The following is a 25538-nucleotide window of genomic DNA, read 5'->3' as shown; positions in this document are numbered from 1 at the left end:
AAGTCTATAAAGTTTTCTCATCAACAGCTCAATTCTTCATAAACTTTTCTTGAATAAAGTATTATTAATGATTGCTGCATTGAGTAACCTTCACAGTGGACCACATTTTCATGGACAGTGTCCTTTTCTACTGGAACTCATTATGACAAAAATACTAATTTCTTTCAAGTATCTTAACAAATTTTTGCAGATTCGCCATTCTGTGAGGCATTCAGCACAAATGCAATTTTTCCTGGTTACTTACATGACAATTTTCTCTGATGAGGGCAGTACATTAGCTACTGTTGTCAAAACACCTTTTGCTCATTACCTGCATAAACTGCCCCCCCCCCCCCCCCCCATCTCCCACCCATCTCACCACCCATCTCCAAATCAGTGTCCAGCTGTACCCTGTATGCCTTGTATTACTGACTGTGTCTCCTTTTTGGCATGCTGCTGAGTGCTGAAGACTCAACAACAGACTACTACTGTGCACACTACTACATGAGAGAATTTTCTTCTTCTGTAAACCACATATATTATTATAGCTTTTTACACACAGGAAAGATATCAAGCTGTTCTGTTTGCTTGTCTAGTATGTTTCAACATCATTTGCAACAAACCACGTTACAGTCCATAGCATTTCTTGGTTCTGTGTATGTCTGATGCATTGTCACATGTGTCTTCATCCTAGGAGCCTGGCACATATCTGAAGCAGGGATCTGCTGCACAGAGAAAACATTGAGAACAGCAAGTGTGGCCAAATGGAAGCCACTTCCAGTGTTGCTCTGTCCAGTAGCAACATAGTCCACCTCACCATTCAGTCAATATACACATGCAGAAAAACCCAGTGGTCAACATGAATGTCCCACTATCCAAACTACTTTAAATAAATGTGCTCCAGTAGTTGATGGTCATCATTCATCAGTCATAAATACCCTGTACAATACATTACTTTAACAAAGTGATCGATTACACTGTAGTCTTGATCTATTTAAATTCAAGGAAAACATTTCAAGCATCATCTTGTCTTACCTTACAGAGAAAGAAATTAAAGAAATTGAATTTGATCAAGAAAGGTTTGTTGAAGTCCACAGAGTTGCTAGGATAAGAGAAAATCAACAGTTCAAGCCCATTGTTGTAAACAATATTAGGGGAAACAGAGATTGGAATGATTTTGTAGTATTCAAAGTCAAAGTGTTTAAAGTCAGTGAAGAAATTCCAGCACTTATCAGCTTTTTGCATCCCAGTGGCTACGTCCATTCCTTCCATTGTCCATCTACTTAAGGTACTTAATGGATTCCGGATCATCACATATTTAAAATCAAAAGCACCATCAATAGCATCAGGAAGGCAATATACTTGTTCAGAATCTAAATGAGACGGCATTTGCAATTTATTTAGTCTGAAGTGCAAAGACATTATTCCAGTCATACAGTGTGTTTAAAGTTCTGTCTCTCTCTGGATTTTCATTTGTTTCATTGCTGCTTATTGCTTGAAGTTGATTGTACATAACTACACTTGTATTTTTGTGGCTTAAAAGCTGTTTTCTCTCATTTTACTTTCTATTTACTCATTAATTAATGCTGCATTTGAGCATATACACTCTTTATGAAAACCTACAACTTTGAACAAGGTTTTACAGCTGTAAGCAGACAAGGGTCAGCTGCTGAAGCTGAAAGACTGCTGAACAAGTCCAGAAAAACAGGGACACTTCATTGAAAATATATTTATTGAAATATAAGTTTCAAAACTGGGCAAATTAAAGCTGAAAGTACATATTTTATACTGTAATTAGCCCTTTACAAAACATTCATTGTAGAACACACAAATTTGACTATCCGTTATTTCCTTTTCTCTGCTGAACAAAACACTAGAACAGTGTATTATTGCAACCCCGTTTGTAGTCCAGTGGGCCATTCTTGAGAGCACAAGACAGATTCTTAAAAACCAAGTCAAAAAGAAGTATATTTCTGCATTACAAGTTCATTTGATATGAGTTTTGTTTCAAAATTAATTAATTTTAATTTCAATATGAATTGTCCCACCTGTAACACCGAACATCATTAATTTGTACAAGAGAACACTGTGTAAGCAAGCTAGTTTGCATGTAGGATTCAGCTGGTAAAATTAAAGTATGTTAAGAATAACATTTGCATTTTATGGTTGGGACTTTACGCACTGTATTCTCTCCAATGTTTGAAGCTTTGTCAGAAAATGGGTTAAGAAGAATATTGTTTTAGAATGAAGGTACATGTTTTGGGCACTTATTTTGCCAAATAAAATAATAATAGATATTTTTAACTAAATTTCAAATTACAATACATAGCAGTAATGGCATCAAAGACTAGAGTCCAAAAGTTCAGAGAAAAGTTGAAGATCAATGAGGACGCATGTCAGCTACATCTAGCAAACAAAAAGAAGCGTGATAAGAAAAGAAACCAAATGATAAGAAAAACAGTGAATGACAATCTAGCACTTCATAAATTAAAGAAAGCAAAAGAGAGAACAAAAACAAAGCTTTAGAATGAGGAAGAAAGAACAGTCCGGTAACTCATTAATTCAACCGTACAAGCCAGCAAGTTCACTAGGAAAGGCAGTCAGTGGACAAAGAAGCATTGCCTAAGAGCCCCAATAAAAGAAGTGCTGTGGTGAAGAAGCTGTTATCACAGTAACCAGAAACTGAAGGTGCTTCTTCTTCTTCCAGAATGGAAATACCACTGCATGGGCGTAAAATTTATACTAAAGGACTTATTTCAAAAGTCCAAACTTTTTTCTCAAGAAATCTTTCAGGAAAGAGAGATTGTTTGGTTCATAGAGATATAATTACCAAAAAAAGTATAAGGTGCAGCAATGAATAATGTTGACAACAGTAATGGAAGCATATGAACTTTTTAAATCTGAATTTCCACATTTAACAGCTGTGGTGAAAAAACATAAGTTTTGTATCCTATACCCACTAATGTTTTACTGACATCTAAAATGCCACATAATATCTGTACCTGAAGGTACCATGCAAATATGGAGTTTCTTGTTAAATGTTTAAGTGATGAATTTCCAAATTTCCCAAATACTATCAAAGCATTGGTTTGTAGTACAGGCAAAGAAAAGAGAGTGGCACAAAATTCTATTAATTGTAAGTTAAAGCCAGTGATCCCAGGCTAATTAATCTTATAGATTACAGTGACATGTATGAGGAAGTATGTTGGAAGCAATAGAAAGAACGAGAGGTGTGTGTTTTGGTTGTTAGTGAAAGTGGTAGCGTACGAGATGTACTGCAGGAAGAGTTTCAGTGTACAAACTACAGGGAACCTTGCTCATTATGCCAGACACTGCATGAAGTCAACTAGAATGATTTATGTTCCCAAGGAAAGAATTGCAGAAAATGTTGAAATGCATTAGTTTTATTTATTATTTTGCAGACAATTTAGTATGTATATCTGAAAACTGTATTTGTTAGAATTAAAAGAGTTATTTTATTGCTTAAAACAGTAACGTGACTTCAAAAACTTAAGATTCCTAAATGTAAAACACAAAAATGCTAGTACAAACTAGGACAAATGTCCAACCTGAAATGTTGGAATTGTTCTGCACTTTGCAGGGACAGCAAGACAAAAAAGATCAAAGAAAGCTGAGATATAGACCTCCATAATTATCCAAAATTTGGCACCCAAAATATTTTCATTAAACTGTCAAGTGCATATATTTTCTTTGAGAGGAACTGAGGCTATTGCAGAAAGGCACAAGAAGACAGCATGGTTGTGCATAATATTACCAATTCTTGGCTGAATCCGCCCATTAAATTTTGAATTATGGCTGATTAAAGTGGGACTCTCATAGATGCAAAGTGAATTTTCTACTATTTTACAGCTGTCAACACATGTACAGAGTCTGCCAGAAAAATCTATACACTCTTTTGTCAGGCTCTATCGTGACATCAATATTGTTGTTCCATTTGAGTTATGAGTGTGTTGTAGTATATTCTTTGGCTCAACAGATGTTAGCACATTCATCTCAGTATTGATAAAACACACATGACATTCGAGCAATGAAGATTTATTGTGAAATTGTTTTCAAGTTTGAAGTGCGACATCAGTGGAGGCGGTAGTTGGAAACAGAACCACCAACCCACTTAGCAATTAAAAGCATCATTGTCAAGTTTTAATTGCATGGAACAAATTGTGATATTCACAAAGGAAGATCAGGAAGACAGCATACAGCTACAAGTCCTGCTTTGTTGGCGTTTGTTAATTCTCCACAGAAGTCTGCTACGCAATGTGCACGTGAAGTGGGGGTTAGCAGTACAAGTGTACATTGAATTCTGAAAGTTGCAAAATGGAAAGTTGACACTCCACAATTACTGCACATGATTAATGATGATCCTGATCACTGAATGCAATTTTTTGAAACCTATCAGCAATTGGTAACTGATGACAAACAATTTGTGATGAAGGTAGTGTGGAGTGGTGGCACAATTTAAACTTAAGGGAACCATGAATCGGCATAACAGTGTGTACTGGGCACCAGAAAGTCTGCATGTTTAAGTGGATAAAGCAGTTAATCTACTAGGGGTTCATGTCCGGTGTGGACTATCATCTAGGATCTTTGTAGGACCCTTTTTCTTTGATGCTACTGTCACTGGTGAAGTGTACCTGGAAATGTTATGCACATCAATTTTGCCAGATATACCTGCATTTTATAGAGCTGATGAAGGGGTCTTCTACCAACAGGATGGTGCACCACCTAGCCGCATGAGCTTTCCTGGATGACAATTTTCCGGGGCATTGTATTGGATGAAGAGGCCCATGAAGTTCCCTCCACGGTCGTCAGATCTAACATCTATGGACTTTTACTTGTGGGGAAGTGTGAAAGATAACGTCTATCAAAGGAAGCCACACATGCTGAAGGTACTTTTCCAGGAGATTACAGCAACGTGTGCAGCGATCTCCACTGCAACATTGGCTGATGTATTTGCGGCGACTGCTCGTCATTCTGTTATGTGCATAGCCGCCAACGGTGAACATTTTGAACATGTACAGTAACCATAGTTCCTTAAAGTGTGTATACATTTTTCTGGCCAACTCTGTATTTAAGGATGTAATTAGTTGTTGTTGTTGTTGTTGTGGTCTTCAGTCCTGAGACTGGTTTGGTGCAGCTCTCCATGTAATTAGTAATGTATTCTTATTGAGCACAAAATATTGTTTAGTATAGAAGAGCAGGATCTTATAAGCTAAGAGCACCTTTCATGAATGTTATCCAGTTAATGTTCTGGCATGCATGTAGGTTGTGGAAACTGAGACCCCTGTCTATGAGAAGCTGAAGAACTGGAACGAAAAGAAATACCAAGCTGAAACTGTGTACATGTTCATCCAAGACATCGTTGAACCTACTCCAAAAAAGCCATTGGATTCAGAAATGGTCAAGTGAGGACCATCTTTAAATCTGATACATTTGAAATGGAATGACCCTAGTTCTTGATTAATGTCCTGTCACAGGATCCAACACCATCTCTTCAAATTCTACTCTGTAAACAAATCTTTGTTGAGAACATTTGCCGACTGTCTGTGGCATGAATAATCCAATTTCTTGTAATTTTCTGTCTGTGATGATAATTTTTTTCCAGTTGACAAGATATGTACTATGAATCTTTTCTCGCTACATTTGTATGTCTTTCTGGGCACTGCATGCTGCAACATCATACATTAAATGCACGTCTTTAGTTTGTTGTAATGAGAAATGTTATACCTTTTACAATTAGTCAACTCCTCTGTGAAGAGAGTGTAGGCAATAGTGTATTACTTTTCAAGATAGTGTTACGGTTGTCAGTTTGAAGGCAGTTGCTTTACTACTAAGCATAAGCAGTTTACACACATTTACTTCAAAAATGTTGTACATTCAAGACCTTATACTACCTGAAATACACACTTCCAACCATTTGTTTCTTTTCTCAAAATACTCATTTTAGTGTCCTTTACTGTTGGTATTATTTTGACCTGAAGGGATTATGACATCCTGTATTAAAGGACCACATATTATACCAAATACATGACAAAATAGTAAAACCAAATAAATGTCATTGGTGCCAACATATATATGTAAAACATCGTCATCTTTCTTGTGTGTTGAACTAATATAAAGTTCTCGGGTTTCCAGATGCGACAGTTCGATGAGTGTCGCTACCATCGTCTTATGGTAAAGTGTTGAAATGTCATCTTGCTTGATCTTATACAGGTACTGCAGCGAGTTGAGTTGTCCTTGCCTTTGACCCAGCACAGATTGGAGCAGATGAGGGAGTGTACTTGAATCCCAGCATGTTCAGTCAGATACCAACTAGCACATTGTACAGATATCTCTCAGCTCTGAGTGCTCACAGTGTGTTATGGCCAGTAACAGGTCCAAAGCAGAACTTTGTTAATAGCCACCATCTCTGTTTCTGAGGCCGTTATTAGCCCTAAATTTGATGGATTCCTTTATCATGCTGTCCCAAACTACAATGCATTACAAAGCACTCTTGCTCATTCAGAATACAACATGCAGCTTTCTTCCAAACTGTGCTCAGTGACTGCCAATTTGTCTCTCTGCCCCAGAGCTGATGTGCTCCAGGCAGTACTGCTGAATACGACATTGTGTCTGCTCCGTGTAACATGGCCTACGCTCACACTGAATGCTTTAGATATCATATGGGCACATCCCCAGATGAAGAAGATGGTGATTATCTTTGAAAACTTGAGTTTTAACTCTTGTTTGTCCTGCTCTGGAAACCTAGAAGATTTTATTAGTATATCCCAGTTGTTCTGGAACACATTTCACACACATATATATAACTAGTACTGATAATAACAAACAGCTGGTACATAAAGGGCAGGCTCTATTAAAGGGATCCAGTAGGCTACAAAGCGTGGTGGTACTTTTGGAGTGGTATTCTAAGTGAATTTCTAATCAATCATGGGCTGGTTTGAAAATTGTTTTTGCTTGTTTCTTTGTGTTCTGACATACTTTACATCCATTAGGACCTCTTCACTATTGATCTACACATTGAACAGTGTATCTAAGGCAATCTAATCTAGTGAAATGAAGAACAAGCATATTTTTTTGAATGGGTTTGTACCAGCAGGAAATGAATGTGTCAGCTTGCGACGTTTGCCTACTGTATTTCTTCACTGATGGTCCTCAGTGTTGACGTACTGTGTTGTGATACTGGCTGAAAAATGGGCGGTGGAATTTCAACACTGACTACTGTAAATAATGTAGCCGACAGGCGCACAGTTGCATTCCCAGTTCTTTACTTTCACTGTTCACAACCCCACAATATACACAGTTAATATAGCCAGTGCGCTATTGTTTAACTTTCGAGAAGCCTCATTAATAGCTCTCAGGCAAACATCAGCATACTGCTACCATAGTTTACTGTCGAACATCTATTAGCAGTAGAAAACTGGTCACAGCAGAATAATATGCTACATATTGAATAACCACTGTCATTGTTTTAACATATGACCTATTACACATATTTCACAGTTAATAATCCCTCTTGTTTAGCACACTTTGGTAGCTTACCAGTAGCACCAATAATTCTTATTCCAAAAACATGCATCACCACTATACCCTCTGTGTTCTTAATAGCTTCAAAAAATGCCTGTGAGATGCCTTTCAAATCGCTACCATTGTCCAGTAAACACTTACCATCACTTGCTTTTGTTACAGGGTGCCACACTTCCTTTTTACTTACCATTTGATCTTCTTCATACAACAAATCCTCTTTAATCCTTTGCCTGGAAAGACTATAATCCAGATTACCAAATTAATTACCAGACACAGTCAAATGACAAATAGCATGGTTTCTTCCTCATTACCACTCTCAAACTCCAACTCTTCATTACACCTAACATTATCTTCCTTTATTCTTTCTTTATGTAACACATTGTCATCATTATCAATTATAAATTTAAATACCTCATCCTTGTCACTACTGAATTCATCACTGCTATCATCATTACAGCTGCTGTCAGAATGAGACCCACTGTCACTTTGATTGTCATCAAATACTTGGCTTATTAGTTGATTATTGTTTCCAGTATTAGACCATAAAGCAATACACCTGAATTCCTTATGTTCTCTTAAAAATTTACCATCTGTCTGGACACTTTGGACATCCTGGGCAATAGCAACACACTGTGTTTCATCCCTTATTTTATTATAGTACATTCCTCCTCTACTTTTATGGGATAAACATTGCTACCCACACCATCATTCAACATCTCACTAGAATTAGAAATTACACTTATCTTACTACTATCATTTACATTACTCTTACCTGTGATTACAGAACATTTATATACACATGGTTCTTCATCACTACCTGCTCTAGTGCGAGCCGAAACTGGAGCATTATATAGTTTAAATGGTTTGATCCAGAATTAAAATAATCTGCTCCATTTCTTTTACCTGAATTTCTCCTACTATTTCTGTGTCCATTCTGGCTATCTTCCACCCAACCATTCCTTAAATTTCTACTGTTATTAGGCCTGTTCATCCAATTTACCTGAAATTCTCTCCCTAATTGATTATTGTCATCAAAATTCCTCCTACGATCTTCCACTGAGGGCTTCACCCTCTCCACTTTATCAATATGACTCGGATATCACTAATATTACCTGTAGGGGCAGGTACGAGCAATTCTCTAACTTTCTGAGGCAACTTACTTTCTAAACCCACTAGCTAGCTCTTTGTCCAAATATTTCATTTTTTTTATCCAAAGCTGACAGAATCCTTTCATAGTACCCTTCCTAGAGGCAAATCTCTCTCCTCCACAAAATTCACTCAAAATTCTCTGCTGCTTCCCTTTGGACCAATATTCGTATAGAATTGGTTTTTCAAAGCTGTGCCATGAAGGCATGATCTGTATCGCTTCATAGGCTCAGATGTTATTGAATTTAGCATCTGTTAAAATTCAGGAGTAAGTAAAAAACCTATAATTTTTTGTTTTCTCCAAAAAAAAAATTCCTGCCCCGAGATACAGGCCTCCGAAGATGAGACTGCGAACACCATTTTGAAGATGCGAATTTAGGAAAAATTTTTGAAACGCTTTATCTCTGTAACTGTTCTAGATATTTTAAGAGTTTTTTTTAATTTAAAAGATAATTGCTTTATGATTACAATGATGTCCTCCATTTGGACATATCTGCCAAAGTTCTTTTACTGTCGCCTTTTGAATTTTATTTTTTTAATAATTTTCGGATTTTTTTTTTTTTTTCAAAAATGCTAATCCAGAAAAGTTAGATTTTTTTGGTTGATTAGTACTATGTAGTACTCTCTGTAAACGATAGCTTCCACTTTTAAGTTGGACAGGTTTTATTTAAAAAAATCTTTTTTTTTTTCAACTTTCATGGGTAATATATGACTCCACTGAAGTTGTTTCTTACTAATTTCTTTGTTACAATGTTTATTTCTATTGTCTTTGTTGCAGTTATTTTTTATCACTTTCTTTTTTGCATTTACTTCTTTTCACTTTCATTGTTGAAGATATTTCTTACACTTGGTGGTAGTTTTTTGTCAGTTTATTTGTTGTGGGTGTTCATTGCAGGTTTCTGTATTGTAGTTGCTCAGTGCTAATTTGTTTACTGAAGAGGCTTCTAAGAAATCTGAGGCCATCCAGTGCATTCTGTGTTTTCATGAGGAATTTGCCAGTCGATACAGTTGCAGCGTGTTTTTTGAAATTGACTGTTTGAAATGTCTTCTGACTGGGGCCACAGGAGAGTGAAGTGTGCTGAGTATTTGGATATTCATAAAAGAGTTAAATATAAGACAAACAGAAAAAGTAGACTTTGTTCAGGTTGGGAATAAGTGTTCTCATTTGAAGATTCTGTTTCAAAGTAAAGATGTTTCCAGCGATGACTTTTTGTGTTATATATGTTTTGACAGAATAACAATAATGATAGTATCAGAACAATGTGAAGCCTCCCATGGTGCAGATGATGCAAATTTTGCATCAGTAAAGGAGAAATTAAATACCCTGAATCAGTCAACTACAGAGGTAGATGTTTGTCCTGTTAAGAAACCGTGGTCAGTGAAGTCGAATCAGCAGCTCTATGCATCAAGAAAGTGCAGAAAAATTACTAAAGCTATGGATGAATACACTACAGCAAAACTGACCATACTCTCGAAAGTAGAAATTCAGAAGAAAATGAATCAAAGCCCTCTTGCACCTCTAGCCAGGAATTTTTCACAAATATCAATTCAGCTGTTGTATACTGTGCATCCTACAGTGAAAAGGCGCAAGTTTTAACTATTATTCCATAGACATTTTTAAAGAAAACAAATTTGAACCACTTTCCATCAGTATCAAAGTACATGGTAGACAAATCAAGAAATGTGAAGTCTGTAAAAGGAATCTTAGGAAGACCAGATCCCTATTATTGTCATCCTGTAGAAGCAGCTCAGGTTCTTATAGTGCAGTCATTTTATCTGGAAGATAAATGGGACTCTTCTTGTCAGAGTGCCAACAAAAAAGACACTATAACACTAACAGGTGAAGGTCAAAAAGTTGTGAAAGTGTAGTGGTACATGACTTACAGTATTAAAGAAACTTTTGCAATTTATAAGATCAATAATACAACTTCACATATCGGAAGATCAAAATTTTATGCACTATGACTTAAGTGGGTAGTTCCAACCCACCTAGAGATGTCTATTTATGTGTGTACAGCATGAATTTTGAACTTTGTGTGGTAACTTTGAAGAACTTACTGGAGCACATGACATATGACACCTCTGTTAGGCGTGTGAACTCATTAGTAGTCTGTAACATAAAACAAGGGTACCATTGGTGTAATGACCAGATTTCAATTTTTACAGGAGGGACATATTTTCAAAACAAGACCACAAGTGTTGCAGCTATAAGTGATGACACAGGACATGACTCAGCACATGCTTTGCTAGCAGTGCAGAAAATTCTTCAACTGCAAACAGGGGCAGACAAGATCGTTATTATTTCTGATGGTACTCCTAATCATTTTAAAAATTGTTACCAGCTGTTTGAATTGAGTAAGTCACTATTGCCAACTGATTGGGTACACAGTGCTACTGGTCATGGGAAGGGGCCTTGTGATGTTGTAGGACGCCTGACGAAGCACCATGCTCCAAAACATAATCTTTACATTCCAAACATAGCTGCGATACAGAATGCTTAGGATTTTATGAGAGTTGTGAAATCTTACACATCCGCAGCCCTCATTCTTTTGTCCAAAGAGGAAATCGAAGAATTCTGTGAGCAGAAAAAAGAAGAATTGGCCAAAAAAATTACTCCTGTGAAAGAAATTCAGAAGAGACATTTTTGGACTCACTTTAAAGAGCAAGAAAGAAGACATTTCATTCATTCAGCCAACACCTCAGAAACAGTAGGATAATATTCAGATTCACAACCTGAGAAGGGGGATGTTTGTGGCATGTGTGTGTGACTGGGATTGCAGAGATTTATTGACACTAGTTATGAGTTAAACGAAATTGTAGTGAAATTTATGCTACCACATGGACCAGTTGCTGGATGTAAGTGTCCAGCTGAAGGACAGCAACAATGCCATCAGTGCTCACCTTCTGTTCACAATGTTCTCAAGTGCTCCAGTTCCTATTGGTTCAACAGGAAGGCATCACTCTATATTAAAGGAAGATACTAAAGTACTGGAACACATTTTTAGTTCATTAACTGGCTAATTTCGGTACAAAACAGAGTACACATAAGTTATATAAATTGAAACTTTTTAGTCTTTGGACCTTTCACATACGTTTTGGAATCATTTAAAATGCTTGAAAAATGTGTCTCTTACTCATCTTTCAAACTACTAAAATTTTGTTAAATAAGGGTAGTTTTTGATTTTTATGAGCCTGTTATGTGATAATGTGATGGTAAAACATGCTTTATATATGGCAAAAATTTCAATTGTTTGTGAAACCTGTTCAACTGAAAAGTGGAGGCTCCCCTTTTCAGGAAATGTAAAATAATATGGTACTAATCAACAGAAAAAAAAATCAAAATTTTACAGATTGGAATTTCTGAAAAAAAAATTCCATAAATTAAATAAAAAAGTTCAGAATGCTATAGTAAAATTACTTTGTCAGATAAGTCCAAATGGAGGATTTCTTTGTAATCATAAAGCAATTAGCTTTCAATTAAAAAAATCAATAAAATATCTAGAGATGTTCCAGAGATACAGCATTTTAAAATTTTATCAAAAAGTCACATCTTCAAAATGGTATGCACAGTGTCATTTTTGGAGGGCTGTATCTTGGAGCAGAAATATAAACTAAATTCAATAACATCTGAGACTATGAAGGTAACATTTTTTCCTACCCTGCCTGTATTGTTATGGACTATGCCTGAAGTACAACTATCAGCTACCTGAGCTGCCCACCCGTGAGCTACCCCTTTTAAAAAATCTTTCACAAATGACATTTTCTCCTTGTGATTGCATGCTTCAAGCAAATTATTAAATTTTCTAATGAGATCCTATGGATGCACTTGAACATATGGTTCAAAACTATTAAATTTGTTACAACTAACAAATGAAGTTCTGTTTGGGACACTACATATTCTATACTTTAGATTTTGTATTTCTTCCATCTTTTTTTCCATGTCAGCCAATTTGGAATCTACATTATGATTTACTTTTACCAGTTTTTCCTCTACCTCTACTGCACACTTGGTTTCCACTTCTGTTTCTAAATCATTTTTAATCTGATTGATTTGGTTCAAGTTTAACCCTGTTTTCAGCACAAAATTTCCTGGCTGCTTTGATTTCATCTTTAAGCTGTTTTTTGGAAACCTGCAGCCTCCTAATATAGTCATCACAAAGCTTCTTTCTGTCTTCTACACATTTACTACTCATTAATGTTAATTTATCATTAGTGTTATGTGCTACTTTCTTTATCTTTTCATCACAATCGTTAGCTACTGCCTCAACCTTCTTATTTAATTCTGAAAGATTAGAGTTGACTACCTTAATCTCCTTTTTAATTTATTTCTCCAATTCATCCTTGAAGCTGACCATGTCAGTTCTAATGCTATGAGTTTTCTTTTCCACCTTAATAATGTCTTCTTTCGTACACATACTACTCATAATTTCTTTTAACATTCATTCCAATTTTTCGTCTGCCCTAACCTGTTGCCCTCGCTGACTTTCACTACTCTCCCTTAACCTTAATGATTTCATCCACTTCAGTACTGTTTTCATCCATTTCACTTCCATCATCATACAGTGTACATGACGCTTTTATCGCTTCATCTACAATAGGGCTTTCGTCCCCATCATTCAAAGTTACTTGCATGTCATTTACAGAACCAGTTCCCCATTGTCTCTTCTCTCTCATCACACTGTCTTGTTCGTTAAGGCCACTCATTATGCATAATTTAATATAAAATGACTTTTTTGTGAAATTACCTTATTCTTATTCACTCGTCTTCTGCGGCTGCTGCTGCTGCAGTTGCAGCAGCAGTAATCATCATTTCGATTCATCGTCTGCACAGCTGCGTCTATGTGCGTGCTGATTTGCTGCTCCTGTACTCAATGGCTGCTTCCATAGAACCCACTAGCTGATTGGCTGCTCTCATACTGTGGCCATGAAACCCATTCGCTGATTTGCTGTTGCACTTCCTTTGTTATAATCACTGTATTGTAAACTGTTCTTGAGATAGTGTTCATAGTTCGTGAGTCCTAGTTTATTGTGCCCAATTACAATAATCATCACCCAGAAGGGAACCATACATGATGTTCACCTGCTTTATTTGTTTGTTGATGGTCCTTGGTGTCAACATATTGCGTTGTGTTACTGACTGAAAAGTGGGGAGTGGAATTTCAACACTGACTACTGTAAATAATGTAGCCAACAGGTGCACAGTTGCATTCCTAGTTCTTTACTTTCACTGTTCACGACCTGCTAATAAACACAGTTAATATGGCCAGTGCACTATTGTTTAACTTTCGATGAACCTCATTAATAGTATTCAGGCAAACATCAGCATACTGCTACCGTAGTTTACTGTTGAACACCTATGAGCAGTAAAAACCTGATCACACGGTTATTGCAGAATAATATGCTACATATTGAATAAAGACTGTCATTGTTTCAACACATGACCTATTACACGTATTTCACAGTTACGTTGATGCATTGTTGTTGACCTAACCAGCACAGGTTTCTCGTCTGAAAATCGCCCGTGGACTGATTGTCTCGGGACCAAAAATTGGCCCTTTATACATCATCTCAGTAACAGGCACTGAAACTACACATTGTTCAGTGTTTAAGTTGCAGAAGTTACAATTAAAACATAAATCATTAAATTAACTGAATACATTGAAAAATTGGTTCTTTTTAACAGTTTGTTCTGCACAGGGGTTAAGCCGAATTATTTGTTTAAATGATGAAATTAACAGATATAGATATAGAAACAATACTTTTTACAAACCTGTTAATTACTTTGGAATTAATGAAGAGCTGGATTTGTTAATATATTTTCAAATAGAGCCAAATAAATACTTCAAGAATCCTAGTGATTCTTTTTCCAAATGTGTATAATTAGTACAGAATTTATATTTGTTTGTAAGTCAGCAATAGAATCTAAGCCACAAAACAATTACTGATTTCATCCTCTAACAAAAGATATTAACAATAAATTGTCAAAATAAATTAGAAAATCAATTACATACACAAAATGGAGCACAAATTTAGATCTTGTGCTATATTCTTTAAAACTGAGGCCCAACCTTCCTCTTTTATGAAATTTCAGATTATACTTACATATTTTGATGGTAATTAGTCAAAAATTAAAAAACAAAAATGAATTTAAGGAGGCAGATAACAAAACAAGAGGAAGTAAGAAGATCCCAGCTTGCTTTGTCATAAGCTTACATTTTGACAGTGTAAGAAGACTACTGCATCTCACAGGATGATTAAATAAATTTCAGACATTGTTTGTAATACCTTAAAGCTGTTTGTATACTTTTCATTTGATACACAGCAATTAATGTTCATTTGAATACTCCTCATTGAAGCATTGAGCCTAGATTGAAATGCTTATTTCTTACATGTGTATATGCTGAAGCTTATGTATGATTTATATCCTCAACAGATAGTTTGTTCAAATATTTACACTATGTGATCAAATCACATGTTGAAAACTGCATTCTTCCCTTAGGTGAGAATGGTCTCTTCTACATTTCACAATGATCTTGGTACTTCCTTAAGCAGGAAAGTGTATGAAATTGGTCCATAATTTGAAGTCACCCTTATGGTGGTTTTGAAGGTACTGAAGGTTCATTGGATAAACAAGTCAGTCACCTTTGTTCTAATAGCTTACAATACTTCCTGAAGTCTTGCTCAGTGCACACAAAATAACCTAGACCATAGCTGCTGTGCAGATGGCGTGGTTGGGGAGGACAACAATAGTTATGGAGACTTTGTTGTGGACAACCACAGCATGTTGGGGGAGGTGCAGATCAACAGCTGAAGCATCTGCACAAATGTATTTCTTCCATAGCTTGTCAGCTACAACTACTAAGCCTGTGAATGGTAATATCAACTGGTTATGCAAGTATGACCAATGGTTTGACAAATGTAGATGTTAAGATTAAGTACTGTCTCACTAGAATACTGAAGAAGAACAAACCACATAAACAGAAGATCATTCAAAGTGAAACCAGGTGGACTGTGTGCCGCCAGAAGGAAATCTCCTAAAACAAAAAATATGTCATAATGGCCAACACCACTTAATATGGTACTGTCAGTGTAAAATAAAGAAAATGTCACACATGGGGATTGTGTGTCATCCCCCTGATAACCATTTCAGCAGGCATTACCTAAAAATATAACATTCATTTTCTTCTTCTTCTGGTTTTTCCGAAGAACTGAAGCCTGAGGAAGTACTTTCACTTATTATATGAGTATGGTGTCTATTGTTTTGGACATTTCTGGAAGAACACACACCACACTGAATCCGCAGCTATGACAGCAATTGTAGTTGGAGGGAGAGGAAGGCAGAGAAAGGGAAGGGACTAATGATATTAGCTGCATCGAGACTTTACACAGAAGTCAGCAGCGGTGAGTGAAAATGCGTGCTGTAGAGGGACTCAAACCCATGATCTTCTGGTTACTAGGCAGTCACATTAACCACAATGCCACCTGGAGACAGTGTTTATTGCAAAAACGCAGACTATCTCATCGTGCTCCCCAGCAGACTCTCACAGCCACCCAGTGGCACCTATCAGCAGTCCCTGTCCATGCCGTACTTTCTCGCTGATTTTATATTCACACTGGAGGTTGAATGTAAGTGTACATCCACACTGAAGGTAGGGAATTAATTACCTATTGAGGTGAATCAATAGTATGAATGCTCACAATTAACTCACCATGTAAAAAGGAATTGGTCAAATCTAGAAATAGAACTATTCACACAAATTTAATTCAGCATAACTAAAACAAACTTTTCTTCATATCATTGTCAACTCTCTGCCAGGACAAGAACTTTTTTTTTCTTTCCTTCATTATGGGATACTTAACCAACCACAGTTTGTATTTCAAGATGGCTTTCATACTGAGGTAGTTTTCAGTCAGCAGTTGGTTCCCACTCCTTGTTGCACATATCCTGCAGATGCGTGCTGTTTCATTTAGTTTCATCACAATAGACAACTAAATTTTTACCCAGTGAACTCAGTTGTGTAACAGTCCATCCCACAGAAATCAGCTGAAGACAGCAACATTCTCTGTTGCCAAAATAACTGGTGATCTGAGGCATCTCAACACCTTGGAAGATTACTAACATTATCAGACATATTGGGATTTTAAATTGTTGTCTATATCTTGCTTACGTCTTTCATTCTTGCAGTCTGTAAATATGATACTGAATACTTTTTCTGTAATACTGTATTGTATAAGTTGGGCAAGCCCAGATAAACCTATTGTTTACATTTGACTGCACAAAAATTAGTTGTCCTCTAAGAATTCTAAGTCTGGCTGTCTACACAATTTGGCAACACTATAGTATGTGTATATGTCTGGAGGAAATGTTGTCTTCCACTCGAGCTGTTACAGTGTTGTATCTGGTAGTAAATGTCGCGCAATGTAGATGCATAGTTGAGAGTTTAAGTCCTCTCATTCTTTTATTTTTTAACCACATTTCGGCTGTGTACTTAATGTATCAGTCTGATAGAAACTCAGGGATAATTTGCTTCACTTTCTAATCTTCTGTGCAAGAGCTCATGGCTGCATCAAGATCGGAATAGATTATAGTCGAGAGTTTTCTTTCCATAGAGCAGCAACCAGCCATCTGCCACTGGTCTCTTGATGCCAGCCACCATCTGACCAGTTGAGCTCATTGCGACGTATTTTTGGCACCTTGCTGCTCTCGCATTTAAATTGTTTCTTTGTGTAGTTTGATTCTCCGCATGAAATAACTTTGATAAATGGGGTGGACACCATGCAGTTACACATGTGTAGGTTATTGTGAATATATTTATCAGTTGCCATTTTCTTATTTGAACTTCCAGTATTTGATGTGTAGTTTTGAACTGGATTGTGTGTAGTTGAATCTTATAAATATTGTTTAAGTGTTATGAAATAGATGCAAGAGGAAAGGGTCTAACACTTCTGACATATTTTTCATTTTGGGGTTAACTGACAGGTGAATGAGCCTCCATATTTGCCATGTCTTTTATGACAGCATCTTCTCAATGTTGATAGCTGTGGCATAGGGAAGCTCTATGAGTGAACTGATGACACTGAAACCAAAATGCGGTAATAGACACCAGTTTGATTTTTGTTGCTGTTAATTGTGGCATGTCGTTCTTCTGCTATTGACTTCTTAACTTTGGCAGTTCAATGCAAATGTTGCACGAAAGTTAAATGGTAATAGTTCATCATGTATGTCAATTATTGAAACTTCATGAATGTGGAAATTCATTCATGCCAGAATGAAAGAAACAAGAAAATGCTTTTCTGATGTGGTTTTCCTAATATCGTTCCACACTTCACACAAATGCTTCAAGGTGCATTCACCCCTCTGTTAAACCCACAGCAAACAGTACGTCACATATATTAGATATCTTCCTCGTGCATTCACCCCTCTGTTAAACCCACAGCAAACAGTACGTCACATATATTAGATATCTTCCTCGTGCTACTTAGTTTATAATGCATAAACAATGTTAAAAAGATCAAATTATGAAAAATCCAATTCATAACTGCAAGTCAAATACTAGAATTTTAAATTAGAAAATTACAGTTGATAAATACACTCATACCTTTTGTGTAGCTCCATGTTCACTTGGTTTACTAACGTTATTTACTGCAGAAAATCCAACTATGCTAATAAATAATTTCATGCTTATCAGTGTGAGAGCATAAATGTACTCCAAACGCAGATGCACCACATTCATCAGTTCGGACTACAACCATTGTCAGATGCCTGGTGGTCAGCAGCTGGGTTGCAGTGGTTATGTAGGGTGAGGAAACATTTAAGCATAAACTGTTGTGATCTTGATGCAGCCAAAGGCTCTTTTGTTATTACTGTGTGGTTAGAAAGTGAAGCAGATTACCTTTGAGGTTTCATCAGGTTCACACTTTTAGCAGGCAGTCAAACTGCAGTTAAAAAATAAAGGAATGAATAGACTGGAGCGTACAACTTTGCATCTACATTGCATGACATTTACCACTAGACCACGAGTGGTACAACACTCTAACAACTCAAGTGAAAGACAACGTCTACATCTTACAGTGTCTGCATCCTGTGTTGTCAAATCATGCATATGACAAGGCTTAGAATTCTGAGGGGTGGGGAACTTTCTGTGCTGTCAAGTGTATGTGTTCAGTTGTTTCATTTAATGTGGTCTGGTAGTTGCTTCACATACTCATTTGATATAACTTTTTGTTAATGGTAATTACATTACCTGAGAGCTTGTATAGTTACAAATATTATTGATTGATCAATGGAAGGTCCAGGATGTAAGAACAATAATATAGAGGATAGATTTCTACTCGTAACGTAGAAGAGTCATCGAGTTGTGGGCTGGCACAATGAAAAGGACACTGGAAGTATGCACAATCTCTGACAAAGTCCTTCCTCGGAAGTAGAACACACACACACACACACACACACACACACACACACACACACACACACACACACACACACACACACACTCTCTCTCTCTCTCTCTCTCTCTCTCTCTCTCTCTCTCTCTCTCTCTCACACACACACACACACACACACACACACACACACACACACACACACACACACACACACGGCTACTGCCTGTGGCTATTAAGGCCCGACTGTGACTGTTTGACATGAGCAACAACTGCTGAAGTGAGTGACAGGTAAAAGGAGGCGGCACAGGTTGAGGAGTGGGAGGGATAGTAGGGTAGGGGTTGGGGAAGAAGTGAACCAACTGTGAGCTACTACCTGAATTCTGGTCTAACTTCTGTATCAATATTTTGTGATCAACACAACTGAACACCTTAGTTGATTAAAAAAAGATGGCTAGTGCTCGAAACCATTTGTTTAATCCATCCAGTACCTCACAGAGAAAAGAGAATATAGCATTTTCAGTTGTTAAACCGCTTCTAAAACTGATCTGGACATTTGATAGCAAATTATGTGAAATAAAATGATCAATTATCCTTACATACACAGCCTTTTCAGTAACTTAAGCAAACACTGTTGGCATAGAAATAGGTCTAAAATTGGTCACATTATCCCTTTCTCCCCTTTTACAAAGTAGCTTTTTCACGCAAACAGATAGCTTGTTAGTGGTCGTGCCCACATAGAATGTGCCACAGATGTTACCGCTTATTTGGTAGATCGTATGGTTGTTTTCACAGGTGGCGCTGTCTTTGATCAAATAGGGAATGCCAGTGATAGGACTGGAGTAGATATGGCTTCTGGGTCTGTTGCAGGGATATAAGCCTTGATGCAAGGGGCTAGGAGCAAGAGAGGAGTAGTGATGGATAAGAGTATTGTCTAGGACTGGTGGACAACAAGATATCATTATGGGAGGGTTGGGGAAGACAGTAGTGAGGATATTTTAGGACAGGTCGGGAAACAGTCAAAACTGAAATGACAAATATCCTCTCCATCCCTCCCACAGTGATATTCCACCACCCACCCAACATATGAAATATACTTGTCCATCCCTAGCCTGCCACAGTTCCCAACTCCTTGGTACATGCCTCATATCTATGCAACAGACTCAGATGCAAGACCTGTCCCATACATCCTTCTGTTACCACCTACTACAATCATATTACTGGCCTCTCTTACCCCATCCAAGGCAGGACCACCTGTGTAAGCAGCTGTGAGATCTACAAACTTAGTTACAACCACTGTGCCGCATTCTACATGGGCATGACTATTAACAGGCTAACAAGCAGAGAAATCTTCCTACAATATATCCATTGTTCATAAATCCCCCCTCGCCTCCACCTTCCATTCTTCCACCTGCCTACCCCCTTCCCAGCTCCCACTGCAATACTTATCTTGCCAATGCACCTAGAAGTTCTTTCCCTCTTCTGTACCCTCCCTTTCCTCCTCCCCATTTCCACACTCTTCCAGCACAGTCTCTTGATGCTGCTCCTAGCAACCCACTTGGATAGTCTCACAGGCAGCACCAGCACCACCCCACCCGTAACCTGATACTCCGCCCTCTCCCTTCCACAACCTACGTCTTCATACACCGCCCCATCCGAGCAGATTGCTGTTTCATCAGACGCAGATGCAGTCACAGTCGCAGTTGAACTCTAGTGCTCTGAGGCAGTGGTCATGTGTGTGCGAGCTATGCTAGGGTGAATATGTGTGTGTGTGTGTTTTAATGCAGAAGGACTTTGTCTGGAAGCTTTAATATTTTAGCAGGCTTCTCATTTTGCCTCTCTGTGGCTCAACACAGCCTCTATGTGATGAATAGCAATATATTCTTCCCATATTAATGTTATTCATTGTTTGTAAAAAATGTAACTCAATGCTGCCTCTATATGATGAATAGCAATATAGCCTTCCCATGTTATTCATTGTTCATGTAAAATGTAACTAAGTCTGACACATTATCCTGAAGCATTTGGAAGTTACATCTTAGGCCTTAGATGTTATTTTCTTCCATTTTATCAAGCAGTTTCCTGCCTCTTGACCCACTCCCAAATCTTGTAAGATGGCACCAAGACAAAATTTACCCCATTGCTTTTGTGGTTGCAATTGTGGTGTTTTCAGTAAAAAGAGGTACACAGTTTCTGTAGGAGCTGATATTCCACATACCAAATTGTTTGATCACAAATACCAGATTATTTTATCACTACTTTCAAAAACCATCCTATGCTGATTGCCACAAGGAAAATCGCTTTTATTGAGATAGCGCGTTGTTAATGGTTTCCAAAACAGGACAGCTGCTAGGATAGTAATTTTGTTGCTTTATGTGGCTATTCATACATCAATGTGTGTGCCATTGTGATTGATTTAGACTAAGTTTTCTTAAAAGGCAAACAATTTGCTATAAAAGATACTTACTTATTTTGCAATTTAATTGTAGCTATGTTTTTTTGACACATTCCCCACAGTTGTAGCAGAAAGCCTTCATGCTTCATACTATCACCTGCTCAGCAGTTTCGTAACTGGCGGGAACTAGGAAGAACGCCATCTGTTTTTTATGAAGCTCTCAGTCCTATGCAGGTTACAGTCAATATCTGAGGGATGTCATAGTTAAAAAAAGAGTTCTGTGAATAGCATGTTTATGTAGCCACCCTGAGTGTACAAGATAAAAGTAAAGGAGTGTGTTAGTAAATAGACCATTTTTTTGTTTGAATGTTTTAAGAAGAAGAAATAACACTTTTTTTTTTCAGTTTGTTGTATTCTGGTAAGAAAATTCATTTATACAAAATATTGTGTGTTAGTGAAAAAGTGTGTGTGTGTGGGGGGGAGGGGGGTTCTAGTGAAAAGTGTGTGTGTGTGTGGGGGGGGGGGGGGGGGGAGCACTGCACTGAAAACATTGTAAAATAATGCTCCAATTTTGTTTATTCATATGTGTTATCTACAGTGCTATTTCAAAAACATTTTCCCACGCAAGTGGCATAACATTTAGCACCCCCCTCCCCTCCTCACCTTGTATCACCCCTCTTCCTTTCACTCCTTGCCTCGTACATTACTTACCATAGCTTGGTAAGACCTTTAAAAATAAATCTAAATCTAGTGAGCATAGAAACTGATTATTTTTGCTACTTATTATGAGACACCTTGTTTACAAATTTTGCATGACCAGCACCAACAGTGCTGCAAATGGTCACTTGAGTCACTTTGGCCTTAAACCAACTCTGATTATCTCAGTACAATTATTCCATCCATTTAGTGCAGCAAAGAAAAGAGACCTGGTTGTGCAACTAATTGCACGAGTAAGAAATGATCACTGTATAAATAAAACTTAGATCAATGATATACTTTATGCAATAATTAAGACTTATCTTTCCTCTAATTCCAGAAAGTGATGACCTTTGAAAGATGGTGGTGTGTTTTAACAGATGAACTTGATCTCTGCATTCAGAGATCTGTGGAGAACAGGTAAGCATGTTTGAAATTTCTCTTGTTTCTTACATGTTGCTTACAATGACTGCCTTTTGTCACGTTCAAAATGTAGATTACATTGATATTTAACTGATTTCATATTTCTCTCTTTTGTGATTAAGTAGTATATGACTTGTCATCAGGTCCTTTGAAGCTGAAAACTCACCTTAGAACATATAGGCCGCCCGCTGTGGCCGAGCGGTTCTAGGCGCTTCAGTCCGGAACCACGCAGCTGCTATGGTCGCAGGTTCGAATCCTGCCTCAGGCATGGATGTGTGTGATGTCCTTAGGTTATTTAGGCTTAAGTAGTTCTAAGTCTAGGGGTCTGATGACCTCAGATGTCAAGTCCCATAATGCTTAGAGCCATTTGAACCATTTTTTAACATGCAGTTAGCAATTCATTGTGAAGTAAATTTGCAGATTTGTTCCACAAACTTGAACCATTTAGTTACGTAAAAGGCTTCAGTAAGGTCACAAAATATACCAGCAGGATTATTTTGGTTGTTTTTAGTTCTGCTAGGTTTTCATTCATAAGGGTATATGGTGGCTGCTACATGTGAAACTCAAAAGTATTTAGCAAATTTTGTTTGAGTTAAGGACTGATTATGAATACGGCTCAAGGTTAATTGTATCAACCTTTCACAAGATTTTACTAATCTGCTAGAAACACTGTCATGGAAAAATATTGCTGCTTTTAGCAACTTGATGGTATTTTTAATTCCCTTTGGTCTTGCATATTTGATATTAACGATGTTTGGTGATGTAAAAAGTATTGAATTATCAATTTCACGGCTGAAATGCCACAATTATTAAAATATTTCTGGCTATTATTCTGTGGTTTTTCCTGATTGCTTTGATGACTTGTGGCATATAAGTTCTTGTATTCCATTTGGAACTAATTAAAGAATGGAAACTCCAGGTAGGAATATCAACAATTCAGAAAAAGGTAGATTGCTACTCACTGTAAAGGAGACACGTTAAGTTGCAGACAGGCATAATTAATATGCAAGTTAATGTGTCTTCTTTATGGTAAGTAGCAATTTGTTTTTTTCTGCAGCATTAATTGTTTGTAGAATGCAAAGGTTACAATATTTACACTGTAACCAAAGGAGTAAGCGACCGTTTTCTTCAAAGTGAAAGTGCTTTGTAAACAAACTACTTCTGTTTCTTTGGGTTCTTCTTGGAACACTCAAACAGCTTATAGTTGTTCAGTTTTCAACACTTGTACCAAAGTTATAATAAAGTTTTAAAATGATGACACTGCCACCATCTGCCTGTGTGTTTTTTCATTATTTCCCAAATTTAGGCTTTTGAGCCATTACCAAATGCAACTGGCAAAAATATTAGTACATGTTAGCCATTTCGTGCTGCCTGGTTTATCTTTACAGGTCTCAATGAAATATTTTGTTAGTGATATGTTTGTCAGACATGCTTGACATGTACTGATCTCTTTCCCAGTGGCAATTAATAATGGCACGAATAAAGAAATAATAAAAAAGAACATGTAGGCAAATGGAGATAGTGCTACTGTTAGTGTTACGTGTCATTTAGAATGGAAAATGCCAATGTACATCTCTTAGGCTCTGCAAGAGATGAAAATATCCATGTGAATAAAGAGAAAAGTTTTAAATTAAGGGAGAATGATTGAGAGCTGTAGACTGCCGCTAGGCTTTCTGTTTGTGCAGAGCTGCCCGTTTGGTGGAAGTGGATTGCTGTAGTGGGTGTATGTTGTTCTGTGCAGCCACAAGTGGAAAGTGTCATGATAAATGTTCATGGAGAAAACATAAGACTTGAATTAAAAACGTAAAAATGTATCTTTGATATCTTCTCCAGTTGTTCTTGTTCTTCTTGCTGTTGATCTTGCTATGGAACAAGTACTTGAGGTGGAGGCAAATATTTAAATTGAGGTCTGCAAGACTGGATGATGTAATATGACCAAGTTGTATTCTTAACAGATGAGAGAATATAAGTTTTAAGTGGAAAGAGGTGTTTGAGGTGCTAGATCAGAATTGACCTCTGTTTCAGTGTATTTCTTAAATTGTCGAAGTAGGGGTCCCCATCAAGGCACAAAGAAGAAGAGAAGCTGGAAGTGAATAGCAGGACCAGCTGTGAATCCTGTAATAAATAATATAGGTGACTGTATATTCAGAGAAGTTTTGTTGTGTGAGCATATATGGAATTCAAGGAGTAAAGAAACTTCTATAGCCCTTGTGTGTGAACCTCCCTGTGTTTCAACATGATACTCACACATCCAGTCTGAGGACAAACTAAGACCCAAACCAAGTTGCATATGTTGACAATATAGGCCAGGAGAAAGGAAATATGGTAGTGGGAGAGTGGAAAATCAAAAAAGAACATCAATTTAAAAAGATTTTCCTTTTATATTCAAGGAGAAGTACAGTTGCCAAGGGCAACTGCCATCAACAATGGAACATCTAGCTGTAGACACGTGGTATAAACAGATAAGAAGAATTGGTAAAGAGATAGGGGAGAACAAATTGCCAAGAATTTGGGAAGTAAAAGAAGGGTGCTGATAAAGGTTAAACAGAAGAGCACAGTTGATCATAGTAACAAAAGTCCATCGCTAAGGATTGTAAATGTGTGACAGAAGAAAAAGGTCTACAATCCTTATACAGTTTGTGTTACGATAAGGAAGATGTTGTGGTGAGTTCCGTGAAGAAGAATGGTGACAGGATGGCAGTCTACAAACATTGTGTCCGCCTCTCGACTCGGCATGCAGCCTACGGCACCACACAGTTTTTGGTTGCCAGCCACGCTACAACAGCAGCCTGTGACAGCTGCTTGATGTGATGTGTCTGCAGCACACCAGCACGCAACTCATCACCAGCACACAGTTCTTATCTTAGGGTGGGCTGTGGTTAATATATTTTAAGGTAAATTTGTTTGTTTTGGTGAATAGAGTAAAGAAATTAAATGTTGATGTTTGCTACATTAAATGAAGTGACTTTGT

The 25538-nt window shown here is 37.3% G+C and overlaps 1 long non-coding RNA gene across 1 annotated transcript in view; it reads left to right on the top strand.

The window, feature by feature from the left end:
- Positions 1-23681, top strand: part of LOC126442751 (uncharacterized) — a 78765-nt gene extending 55084 nt beyond the window's left edge. Inside the window, exons 4-5 of the long non-coding RNA XR_007581632.1 lie at positions 22485-22564; positions 22711-23681. This is a non-coding gene — a long non-coding RNA (uncharacterized LOC126442751). The remainder of the gene's footprint in view (positions 1-22484; positions 22565-22710) is intronic.
- The last annotated feature ends 1857 nt before the right edge of the window (positions 23682-25538 follow it).

Source organism: Schistocerca serialis, unplaced genomic scaffold (genome assembly GCF_023864345.2).
Source record: "Schistocerca serialis cubense isolate TAMUIC-IGC-003099 unplaced genomic scaffold, iqSchSeri2.2 HiC_scaffold_1402, whole genome shotgun sequence".
Classification (NCBI taxonomy): Eukaryota; Metazoa; Arthropoda; class Insecta; order Orthoptera; family Acrididae; genus Schistocerca; species Schistocerca serialis.
This window is presented reverse-complemented; position numbering and strand designations above follow the sequence as displayed.